Below are 12,353 nucleotides of genomic sequence, written 5' to 3'. Positions count from 1 at the left end.
TTTTTTTTTATTTATTTATTTCTAGGAGAGAGAGAGAGACAGCGTGAGCAGGGGAGGGTCAGAGAGAGAGGGAGTCACAGACTCTGAAACAGGCTCCAGGCTCTGAGCCGGCAGTCAGCACAGAGCCCGACGCGGGGCCCGAACCCACGAACCGCGAGATCATGACCTAAGCGAAAGTCGGACGCTTAACCGACTAAGCCACCCAGGCGCCCCTCAATATATATTTTTAAATCTTGCTCCTTTGTATTGGTAACTTGGAAGTAGCACTCATGTGCAAAGAAGGATGAGTAACTATGGCCTGGCAGGAGATGGTAAGGAAATGAAAGCTTACTCCCAAGAAGGCTGAGATTGCATTGGATGGTCTACCTGGGGAAAGGAAGAAATATCACAGTTTTTTAGACAAATATTACAACTACAGCTTTCTTTTTAAAAGAACAGCAACTGAATCCATAAAAAGTTGCTAAAGGCACTGTTTCCATGGTAAGAAAAAAAAAATATATATATATATACATATATATTTATAATCCCTCCATGGAAGGAGATTCTAAATGAGTAGCCAAAAGTTAACAAAATACTACATTTCTATTTTCATAGTATTTAGTGTCAAGAAAGTCCCAGACTGTCACAATTAAGGATTATCTACTTTTTAAATTGTCATTTAATAGCAAAGAAATGCCTTTTGTGGGTTCTTGGTTTTAGGAAGATATCTTATAACCAATCCTTCTTCAGAAACAACCTCAGATCCTGAGCCATGTAAATGTTCTAACAGAGTATCCTTTCAAAATAAAGATACAAATATGTATAGCTCATTCCAACATAGACACCCAGATGACAAATAGAACTGCCTAGATTTATCTGATTTGAGGCATTTTTTGTCCAATGCAAAGATATAAGCACATGAATTACTTTGTTTTTAAGAAAACTCAAAATAATTTCCCTGTGTTAAAAAAAATCCATATTTGATCTTGCAAAGAAACAAACTCTACCACTTAATATTTTCTTAGTCAATCCTGTGTGAAATCATGCAAGGATTTGGAGATCCTTTTATCCAAAGTCTAGAAATGCTAGCAGTGTCCGAATCATCTGAGAATTTATGATAAATGCCGAATCTCAGGTCTCAAATGGAAGAGTCTGAATTAGAATTTGCATTTTAATAAGATCCTCTGGTGATCTCAATGAACTTTAAGTATGAGAAGCCAAGGTGTAGATCATACTGGTAGCAGAAAAAAAAAAAAAAAAAAAAAAAAAAAAAAAAAAAAAAAAAAAAAAAAAAAAAAAAAAAAAAAAAAAAAAAAAAAAAAAAAAAAAAAAAAAAATCTGATTGGGGTAATTAAAATATTTGATTGGGTAAGTGGATTTTAAACACAATTGCTGGAAAAGAGTCATTTCTTGAAGATGGGTCATTTAATTCTGGCTTAAGTGTTATTACTTAATTGCTTTCTCAATTTTACCATACTATGTAGCTTGTAAAATTGTTCTACATTATTTGGCTTTCACTTTTTTTCATATTTGGGGTTGGAAAAATTATCCAAAAATTATCTTTCAAGCGTTTCTACACTATATTGTGCTGAAGTTTTATGATATAAGAACTGTGAAGACCATTCAGAATCTTATACAAAAGTGATCTCAAATTTACTATTATCCTTCAGTAATTGTGTAAGACAGTTGCATGACTGGATCATTGTGGAGAGACACTAACTGGGAGAAATATGGGTTCTCGCCTCCTTCATATTTTTATTATGTTCCGTTTGATCCTCACCCTGCAGCCTCTACCCTGACACATATATATATATAATTCCACAAAAAAGATTAAATATTGTTGTTGTCCTTTGTTACACATTTTTTTCTAGTCACAGAAGTGGTTACGTATGGGTGGGAGACCAAATAAATGTTCACTTTACACCCTTTTCCTAGCCTCAATGCACAGTACAGCAATTTCCCACTCTTTGATCAATTCTGTGTAACCCCAAGGAAAAAATGCTTTCTCAGCTTTGGATATCCTGACTCTAAAATCTCTCCAGTCTCTTGCCAGATCTAAACTGGAGTCGATTTTGAGTGTGAGTGACATGAGTGAGAGGTGACTAATCTCTGCCACCCATCATTTTGAAGGTTGCAAAATTAACACACTTTCCCTTTGTCAGTGTCGATGGAAAGAATGAGAAAGTCACAGAAATATACATTAGTTCACTATAAAGTTTGTTAATTATGCTCACCTCTCGTTTCTATTTGTAAAGACATTTGATCGCCATTTCTGTTCAAAGCAGTCCCAGTTTTCATTAGTGAGTTTTGCAGCTGCTTGGAGTTTCTGGCAGGCAACACCGTTTAAGGCTGTGTAAGTCTAAAATGTTTTCCCTAACGTTTCAGTTCATATTGAAAACAGACACACACTCTTGAATGTTTAAAGCAGAATTGTTTCTGGTCAAATTTTCAGTGTCAACACAAAATACTGCAGAAGAAATTACATCTTCTGCAGAATTACATTTTTTTTTCTTTCTTTCTTTCTTTCTTTTGAGGATTTCAAAAATCAAGAGGGGAAAAAAACAGAGAAAGAAAGACATGGAAAAAAATAAGCAGAAGAGAAGAAAGAAAAGAAAACCCACTACATATTTTAAGCTAAGTTTGCATAGGTCAGTTTTAAGGAAATAATAATCCACTGCATTTTCCCAAGAAAGTTAATAGAACATTTAAAAAGCTTTGCTTCTCAGAATATGAAATAAAAACTTGTGTAGAGACAAGTTAATCCTTACGTATCATAATCTACTCTCCAGTGTTTAAGTGATTACTCAAAAAATATCATTTTAATTACTTTCCTTCCCAGAAAAAGTGGAGTGGATTGACAATAAGCACAGCAAAAGAAATTGATCTTGAAACTATGTCACTATTCCTTATATCACTGTATATAAATAACTTATGATGTGAACTAATCATGATTAGTTTTTAGACTAATTTTAGGATGTTAAGAGAGTGATTTTTCAGAGGAACTTATGTTCATATACATCATACTTCTCAATAAAATTACTTTGGCAGAAAGGATTCATTCACTAATTGTTTAAACGTCTGGAAGTATGTATTCATGAAACAATAGAACAGAAGAATCTTTTACAAACAGGAAAAAATTGTTACTGAAGACACATACCATTACTAAACATTTTGTATTTGAAATTTCCTCGCACTATTCCCAAAATGATCTGTGTTGGTAGGGTTTTATAATAAGATATTTCATGATAAAATAATCGCTTTTAAAGAATGTTAGTAACATTCCAAACCATGTAGAAAAAGTGTCTCTCATTTGTATCAGAAAACATAGAATAAAAAAACAAACAAACAGAATCCTCTTTAAGCAGGCAGGCCCTTGGTCTTTGTAAGTCAGTTAATCCTTCCTTTTGTTTTGAAAATTTGCTCGTTCTAATTCTGTCTTAATAGAATAATGTAGTGGGCAATGAGACAAAGGATGAAGTCAATAAGCACCATAAAATGACAACCAAAATAACCAGAGACAGTAGAAAATTAGAGAGAACTTCTAGGGAAAAAAAGAAAATCCAGCAAATAGGAGAAAAATTCTGATAGAGAAACTGAAGGACTCCATAAAAACCTACTTTTTCCTCCTTTTCCTGCTTCCATTCTTCCTAAGACCTGCACCAAACTTTACACATACCTAAAATGCATATATTATGTATCCTTCTTAGAAGGAACAGGTGGGGCACCTGGGTGGCACAGTCTGAGCCTCTGACTTTGGCTCAGGTCATGATCTTGTGTTTTTTGAGTTTGAGCCTGGCATGCGGCTCTGTGCTGACAGCTCAGAGCCTGGAGCCTGCTTCAGGTTCTGTGTCTCCTTCTCTACCTCTCCCCCACTGACACTGTCTCTCTCTCTCTCTCTCTCTCTCAAAACTAAATAAACATTTAAAAAAATTTTAAGAAAGAAGGAATAGGGAGTTAATGATTTCTTTAGAATAGATAACATCTAAGGAAGGACCAGGTGAGAAAGACCACACAAAAGCCATCATAAGCATATTGCAGACCACTGATACTGTGGTGTAATTAGAACTGAATATTTGGTCTTTGTCCTTGGTTCCTGGCATGAGCTCCTAAAACCTTTGTAATTCTCTAAGTGATAGAGATGATAAGAACATCCTTTGTTAAAATATTTGGTCCCAGCTCACAATGTAAAACTTTTAAAGACCCTGGGAATCTTTGAGTGAGGAGTGTCTTTTTGTATGCTAGTGAGATGGCTGGTGCTGGGGGATCACCGGGTAGCTTCAGGATGGGGGCTAGCCAACAGAAAAACCAACTGTGGGATTAGAGGCTGGAACTTTTAGGTCTACCCTTGATCTCCAGGGAAGGGAGAGAGGCTGGAAATTGAGTTAATCGCCAGGAGCCAGTTATTTAATCCATCATGCCTAAGCGATAAAATCTCCATAAAAATCATAAACAATGGGGTTTGGAGAGCCTTCAGGTTGGTGAACCCATCCACATGCTAGGAGGGTACTGCATCCCAAATACAGGAGGAGAGAAGCCCCTGCACTCAGGATCCTTCCAGATCTCACCCTATGTACCTTTTCATCTGGCGTTTCTTCTGTGTCCTTTATGATATTCTTCATAATAACCCAGTAAAAGTACATAAATATTTCCTTGAAATTTGTGAGGCATTCCAGCATATTACCAAACTGGAAGGGAGTGGGAATGGCCAACTCTATAGCCAAGTTGGATGAAAGTGTAAGTATCCCAGAAACCTATTACTTGCAACTGGCATCTGAAGTAGGGGGCAGTTTTGTGGGACAGAGCACTAACCTGTGGGTTTGTGCTAACTCCATGTAGTTAGTGTCAAAAATGAATTAAATTATAGGACACACAGTTGGTATCTGCAGCGAATTAAGGAATTGGTTGGTGTGGGGAAAATACCTATACATTTGGTGACCAAAGTGTTCTGAGTAGAAGAAACAGGCATCTCTAGCTGGAGTTACAGAAGAGGAGAGAGAGAATGGCTGATAGACAATATTTGCAAAAAATAATGGCTGAAAATTTTCCAAAATACAAATTAACTCCAGAGATAATGAAATACAATGTATCTAAAACCAAGCAAAATAATATTCTGAAAAATAATAACCCAACAGAAATCCACATCTGAGATCATTATATGAAACAACAGAATGTCAAAGATAAAGATGTTAAGGGTAGTCTGGAAAGACATGAACATATCTTGTAAAATGAATGAAATTCATATTGCAAGAATTTTACTGGCTTTCTCACCAGTAAAAATGAAATCTAGGACTTCAAAATTTTGTGTGAAGATATACTCCTAAAAACTTGAGTCCTAGAAAAATATTCCTTCAAGAGTAATTGCAAATTAAAAATATTCTGACATAAACAGAATGAAGAGTTTGCCACCAACCAAACCTCAATACAGAAATCTGTAAATGATCTGCTTTAGGAAGTAGACGAATGATCGTACCAGGAATGTCTACAGTGAGAAACAACAAATGTTAAAAAAAAAAAAAAAAATAGCCATGGGTAGATAAAGAATAAATGTAACAAGCTTTATCTGAATAAAAAATTATAATAATGTTTAATTTGTGTGCTTAAGAAATAAACACAAGAGAAACTAAAACCGGGACAAGCACCATTTTCAGCTGGGATTAGAAGTTGAAGCATTATAAGATCTGTTATTATTTGTGAAGAGAATATATGAGTATTAAATTTAAAGGTTGACTTTGTAAGCTATGCCTGGCAAAATTCAAGCTTAGCTCTGATGAAAAGATACAGAGTATATATTTTACAAGGGAATACAACAACATGAACTTGGAAAAGATGGAAAAGAAAATACCATACTAAAGCAAGGCAAGGAGTAAGTAAGGAAGCACAAAATCTCAGAAATATATCAGAATACATTGAAAATCACGACATATTTAAATCTACTAAATATGCTCTTTTAAAAATTGACTTATTATTCAGAAAAAATAATTCAGGTAACATGCTATCTATGGGCTTTCGGTGCAGTTCGGTGTAGTTCCCAGGATGTCTTGGCATAATTGTACACCCCTATAACCCACGGTGGTGATTTGGATAATTTATACTTATGTTGACATTTCTACCGTTCCTGTATCGGTCTTCCTGACTTTTCTTTCCAGCTGTTGGGGCTAATCTCTAAAATAAACTACCTGAATAAACATTGTACCTCAGCCTCTACTGAGTGAAAAACTAAGTTAAGAAAACTAATCAAATAAAAAAGCCTCTAGTTTAATAAAGAAAATGAAAAACAAATACATGAATAAATTTATAATACTAAATTGGAAAACTCAAAAGACATTCATTCTTTAAAAAACAATGAAATAAGAAGCAACTGACCTCCTGACTAGTTGTACAGCTGTCAAAGGATTGACTTAATCATTAATTTAACATTCTTGCATGGGAGGAAAACAAAAGCAAAATAGAAGCAGCCTGTCTGAGTCTGTCAAAATATTAAGAATATCTTTCAAGAGTCTGTCAAAATATTGAGGTAGGAAACAAAAAGAAATGGCATGCTTCTCAAGTTTGTTAAACAAGTTGGTAAAACCCTGACACCAAAAATGCCACCAACTTTTTTTAACCAGGTACTTTGATTAGCAACATGACTTTCCATAGCAGCATATAACCATGTGCTTATTTCCACCCATTCACTAAATGCATGGATACATTTCAATACCCATTCATCATAGAAAGTTGATATAAAACTACAAATAAAAGGAGAACTTCTTAAATTTACAAGGGATAATTACTGAACACCTAAAGCAAACAATGATGAAACATTTAAAATATCATCGTTAAGGTCAGAAATATATGTGTCCAATACCTTCAATTTTATTCAACATAGTACTTTAGGTCTTAGCTAACACAATAATAGACACAAAAAAAAGGTGTAAAATAAATTAGCATTTCCAGTTACCTGCCAAATGATACACTATCTTTCAAAATCAGGGATTTTATTTTTGCAATTGTGTGTGTGTGCATGTATGTGTGTGTGTATAATTGAGAGAAAAGGATAGTGACTGAAAGAGGAAAATAAGATGTGGAAGAAATGTTCAACTTAGATGAAAGTATTTGAGGAAGAGTATGCTGTATGTGAAAAAACGATGTTTTCTTATCTCTACCCTTTGCCTCCTCTAGATAACACATCTCTCAGATGCCCTTAGGGATACAAAGTTCTGAATACAAATTACATTCCCTTGTGTAAAACTTGGCAGATGAAGGTGAGACCAAGGCCATCTACGGCAGCCAGGTCAGAAAGCTGGGGCTGTGAGGCAGTGGCCATTTGGCTATTGTCCTCCCCAAGGTGTGACTGTGTGAGGCACAGTTGTGGTTGTGACAATTGCAGATAAGGTGCTGTGACCTTTCATTCAAAAGCCCAGTGGTTATCTCAGTTTCTGATCCTCCAGAGCCTTCAATGTACTGTATACCCTTACTTCCCTTGATGTATCTAGAATGGGTATACCCTTCCTGTGCTAGTTCCTGGCTGATTTAAGGAGAGGTTGCTTCTTGTTTAATTTCTCTTCATGTTACTCAGTCATGGCTCATCAACTCTCCTACTGAAGCAGGGGATTTCTTTTCAACTGAAGACAGTCTTTTTCGTAGTGTCACACATCTGTTTATTGGAGAAGGCGTCAGCTATTGCTGCCTTCTACACCTCTGCAGCTTCCTAAAATCATAACCTTGCTGTTCTTGTTTAAGTGCCATTAAATACAAAGCCCAATTTAGGTAAAAAGGAAAGCAGTCATATCTCAGGCATCGAGTCATCTCTTGGTTTGGTGATATGCCAGACTTTAGCACGTGTCTGCCAACTATTCATCTCTCTGTGTGCCACGACATAATGCATTTGCCAAACATTCCAGGTGTCAATGCTTTACTTATGCTTTGTTGGAAAGGATAAAAAGAAATGCACTAGGAAATACTGCCAATTAAGAAAAATCGCTTTTTTTAATGGGGACATATTATTTTCTCCTTAAATTCCACTGGGTACTTAGCTTTCAGATTTTCATATGTTTTACAGATTCAAAGATGATTTTCAGTTTGGCATGTGCATAGTTTGGCCACATTTAAATACGTGCATAAGAAAATATATTTACTGGACAGATCAATCTTGGTTTCTGCCGTATCGTCATTCCTTTGTAGGAAACTGCTCCATCCCTAATAGGGGCTGAGTAAAGCCACAGAACGGCCCTGTTCAGTACTTCATAATTCACTCCAAAAGCCAAACATGGTAAGTCCTCTGTGGCACCTAATCCAATGCCAGATAACACAGAAGATAGCCAGGGACCTATAGGCTGTCTGATATTGAAAATTCTACCCAGACAAGGATTGTGATGATTAGCTAGGCCAATCAGATATTCCTTCTCAGAAATGTGAGCTAATCCCAGTGCATTAGCAGTTAGAAAAGTGAGAAGATCTACCAATCAAAGCAGAGAAAATTGAAGAATTATGCCTGTTCATTTTTTTCTCAGCTTTGAGTATATGATTTGAAAATGGCTCTTAAAACCACTTAAACAATATAGATTACCCATGAATCAGATGCTAAATATAGTAGACATTTAAAAAATAGCATTTCATTTCAAACCGTCCTTGGATATGGCTTTTGTATTCAGGATTCCAAAAACCTCTTATGATTCGTTTTAGAATAGCTATGGTTCAATTTACATTGTTTCAATAGATTGGCACAAGATCTTATTTCATATTCTGAATTAGTCGTACTTTCTCCATTACTTATCTAGCTGGTGCATAATAATATAGCATCATATGTATAAAATCGATTAAGCTATGTGCATGTGTTGATATTAGATGCAGTTTGTACATATGTAAATATTTGACATAAAATGTATATATGATGGGTGTGCACATATACACAAGAAATGAAGCCTGTTGCATTGCTTTTGATTGTGCCATATCTTCATGTCATGTTCATATTCTTAGAACAGTACAAGATATATATCCTATATATCTCACATTCAAATTAATTATAGGTTATGACATAATTACCATTCAAATGGAATAAGCTTTACTCAAGTACAGACTGCACTTCCTTTCTCTGAGAAGTTTGCCTTTTCATCTAAGCATGTACAACAAAGAGCTATGTGGAAGCCACGGGATTCCAGCCTAGGCTGCCAGATCAGCTTAACTGACTCTGGAAGGAAATGGAGTGACAGTTGTCCAAGCTCGATCACACTTAGATTCTCATCGAGTCCGTTAATCTTGTTCAACCAACTGTTATTGTGAGGAGTAAAAAGGATCCTACCTTCTGGCAGCTTGCGGTATGGTTTGAAAAACAAAAACATGTATTAAGAGATATAATGCAATACAGGCTACAATAAGAATTAAAATAGAATTACAGACAAATTACAAAAGCAGAACAAGGGAAGGAAAGATTATTTTTGACTGGCAATATATGCCAAAGGTTTGGAAAACATGTGACTTCAGTTTGACTTTAAAGGATATAGGAGGACTTTATTGTTTTAAACTTTGCAAGCAGATTATGTGTTTTAACTCTGCTGACATGCACTATTCTAATTTCCACTTAACTCATTTCTGGTTGGCCTCTCCCCTACAAATTTCATGTATTCATAGATAATCCAAAATTTTACGGCATATCAGTCTTGTCTTCAATTTCTCTCTTGACACAGAAGCCCTCTTCATTTGATAATTAGTTTCTAACGTCCACAAAAAAGGTGTTGTAAGTTATTTATACCTTGTTTTCTTCATATTTTCACTATTCACTTCAAGGTTTGGGTAGAAAATATTATTCTAATTTCCCCTGATTTGCTGTTAATAAAAAAACCCCATAAACTAAGCATAGCTTTCGTTCTCCCCATTGATGAGTTTTGGGATTCACATTTCCTAGACACCCTTTATGTACTACACAATTTTGTTATTGTCATTTTTAGTTCAGTATACTGTTACGAGGCAAGAATTCTATACTAATTGCAAGAATGCACTTCCTCTTGCTTTGCAGCCCATGCTTAATTGTGGCCGAAAGGGGAAAGCGTATATACAAGGCAAATGTTTAGATTATTCCAGCCAGTATACTGTTCTCAATTATTTGGTGTTTCAGTCAAAAGATCTATAGACCTGAATTATTCAGATAATTTCCCAAACGGTGGCATTTTAAAGTGAAGCAAAATGTCACACTTTAGAATCTACAGAACTAGTTTGTCACCCCTTGACAAATTTACTAGAATCTGAACAATATCACTAATTCCTCCAAGAGATAATGATGCCATTTAGTGCATTATTGTTGGAGTACACTGGGGACTATTGTAGAATTATTTTAAGCTGTACTGAATTGAGTTTTAAATTCAATTATGCTGTGAGTTTTATCATCACAGACAAAATACTAATTTTCTTTAACTGTGTTTTGTAATCTTGTTATAGAAGCCCAAAGCATTGTGTTGTCCCCCTTGGGCATCTTAGTTTTATTATCTCTTTACTGTCTTTCTCCCCAATCTTATTTTTTTTATTATTATTAATACTGTTTAATATGTTCTAAATGGTAACCTAGCGGCTTAATAAATTTTATAAACCTCCCTGGGCTCCTCATTACTACCAGAGAGGAACTGTTTCTAGAAGAATAATACTTATTGATGTGTGCTCCAAGTCCAGAAGGCCCCCAACAATGTGGAAAACTAAAATCTAAGAACTAAAATATTTTAAACACGAAATAAATGCTTGAACTTGAAAAATTACTTTGCTATTTTTTATCAATAATTTCAGTGTTATTCATGCACATTCTTGACGTGCATGTCAGTAAACAGCCTTGTGAATCAACTGCACTGGTGTGGCAAGTTAAATATTTGCTTCTTTGGGAATTATTGGATATGGCTGTGTGCTAACCTTAATGTGTCAGGACTTGAAGTGCTCCTATGATACAGATAAGAACATAAGATAAATAGGGTTTTGGCCATAATCTGATGAGCAGATAGACCCACTGAAACACCAAACTATCCCAGCATTATTTCCCCTATTCCTGAGCATAGTTGAAGTAATTTCCTCAGCAGAATCCTCACAAACTCTCTAAGTGGAGACATTTGTAAGTCTACTACCACAGGAAAACTGTGAGTAAATGAATATTTAGTGAAGGGACACCTGGGTGGCTCAGTCGGTTCACTGTCCAACTCTCAATTTCTGCTCAGGTCATGATATCACAGTTTCTGAGATCAATCATTTCGGGCTCTGTGCTGACAGCTTGGACAGCTTGACTGCCCTCAGCTCTCTCTCTGCCTCCCCTCCCCCTTCTCTTCTCTCTCAAAATAAATAAACATTTAAAAGAAATTAAATGAAGAACTCAGTCTATATAGGAAAAGAGAGCATCGAGAAGGAAATAAATGCTATAGTAAAAAAAAGTATAAAAAGTGACATAAAATATTTTATATAGCTTTATAGCTGTATATATAATTTTAAAATATATATAAAATGATACTAACATATCATTCTACATATTTTTGCCAAAAAATAGTGTTTGTTGCATCTGCTTTTTGAACAAAAATAATTCAGGAAAGAAACTATAAATTTGATAAATTGCAGATTAAAACCAAGAAAAATTTAGCATAAATTTATGTGCACAAATTATTTTAGAATTTAGAAAAACTCAGAGAGGATATTTGTCTTTTATTGGAATTACAAGTGAAGTTATATAATGTGAGAAATGATAGGAAACTCAGAGTTCATCTACATTTCTGAAGTTTTGGGTGATAGAGGAAAGACTAGAATTGTATCTCCTAAATGCCAGGCCAATTTTCTTCCCTCACATCAAAATGGCTTTTCTGGGAACAAGTATTAATATGGGTCACCTATGAGGGCACCTGAGGGGCCCAGTGTCTTGAGTGTCTGACTCTTGATTTCAGCTCAGGCCATGATCTCCAGATTTGTGAGATCAAGCCCCACATCGGGTTCTATGTTGAGCAGAGCCTGATTGGGATTCTCTCCCTCTCTTTCTGCCCCTCTCCCTCTTCATGCTCTTTCTTTCTCTCTCAAAATAAATAAATAAACTTAAAAAAATGGACCAGGGACAAATTAAATACAGATATAGAAACCAACTACATATATATGCATAGGTATCTGTTCACACATGTACACATTATATGGTTGCATATAATAGGGGTTCTATGTAAATAGTGGTTACACATAGATAATACTAAATTGATACCCTGGATATCCATTCCCGCAGGTGTCATTAAGGCCATTGTGCCTATCTGAATGTGTGTGTGCAGGTTTAGGGGAATTTATATTTTATTTTAATCACTGTGGCTATCATTTTATAATCATCCATATATCAAAAGATTCTATTGACATATTATTCTGATTTTTTTATTAAATAGGAGTGATAAAATATATAT

The sequence above is a fragment of the Hyaena hyaena genome, unplaced genomic scaffold (assembly GCF_003009895.1).
Source record: "Hyaena hyaena isolate Hyena2069 unplaced genomic scaffold, ASM300989v1 scaffold_433, whole genome shotgun sequence".
NCBI lineage: Eukaryota > Metazoa > Chordata > Mammalia > Carnivora > Hyaenidae > Hyaena > Hyaena hyaena.
This window is presented reverse-complemented; position numbering follows the sequence as displayed.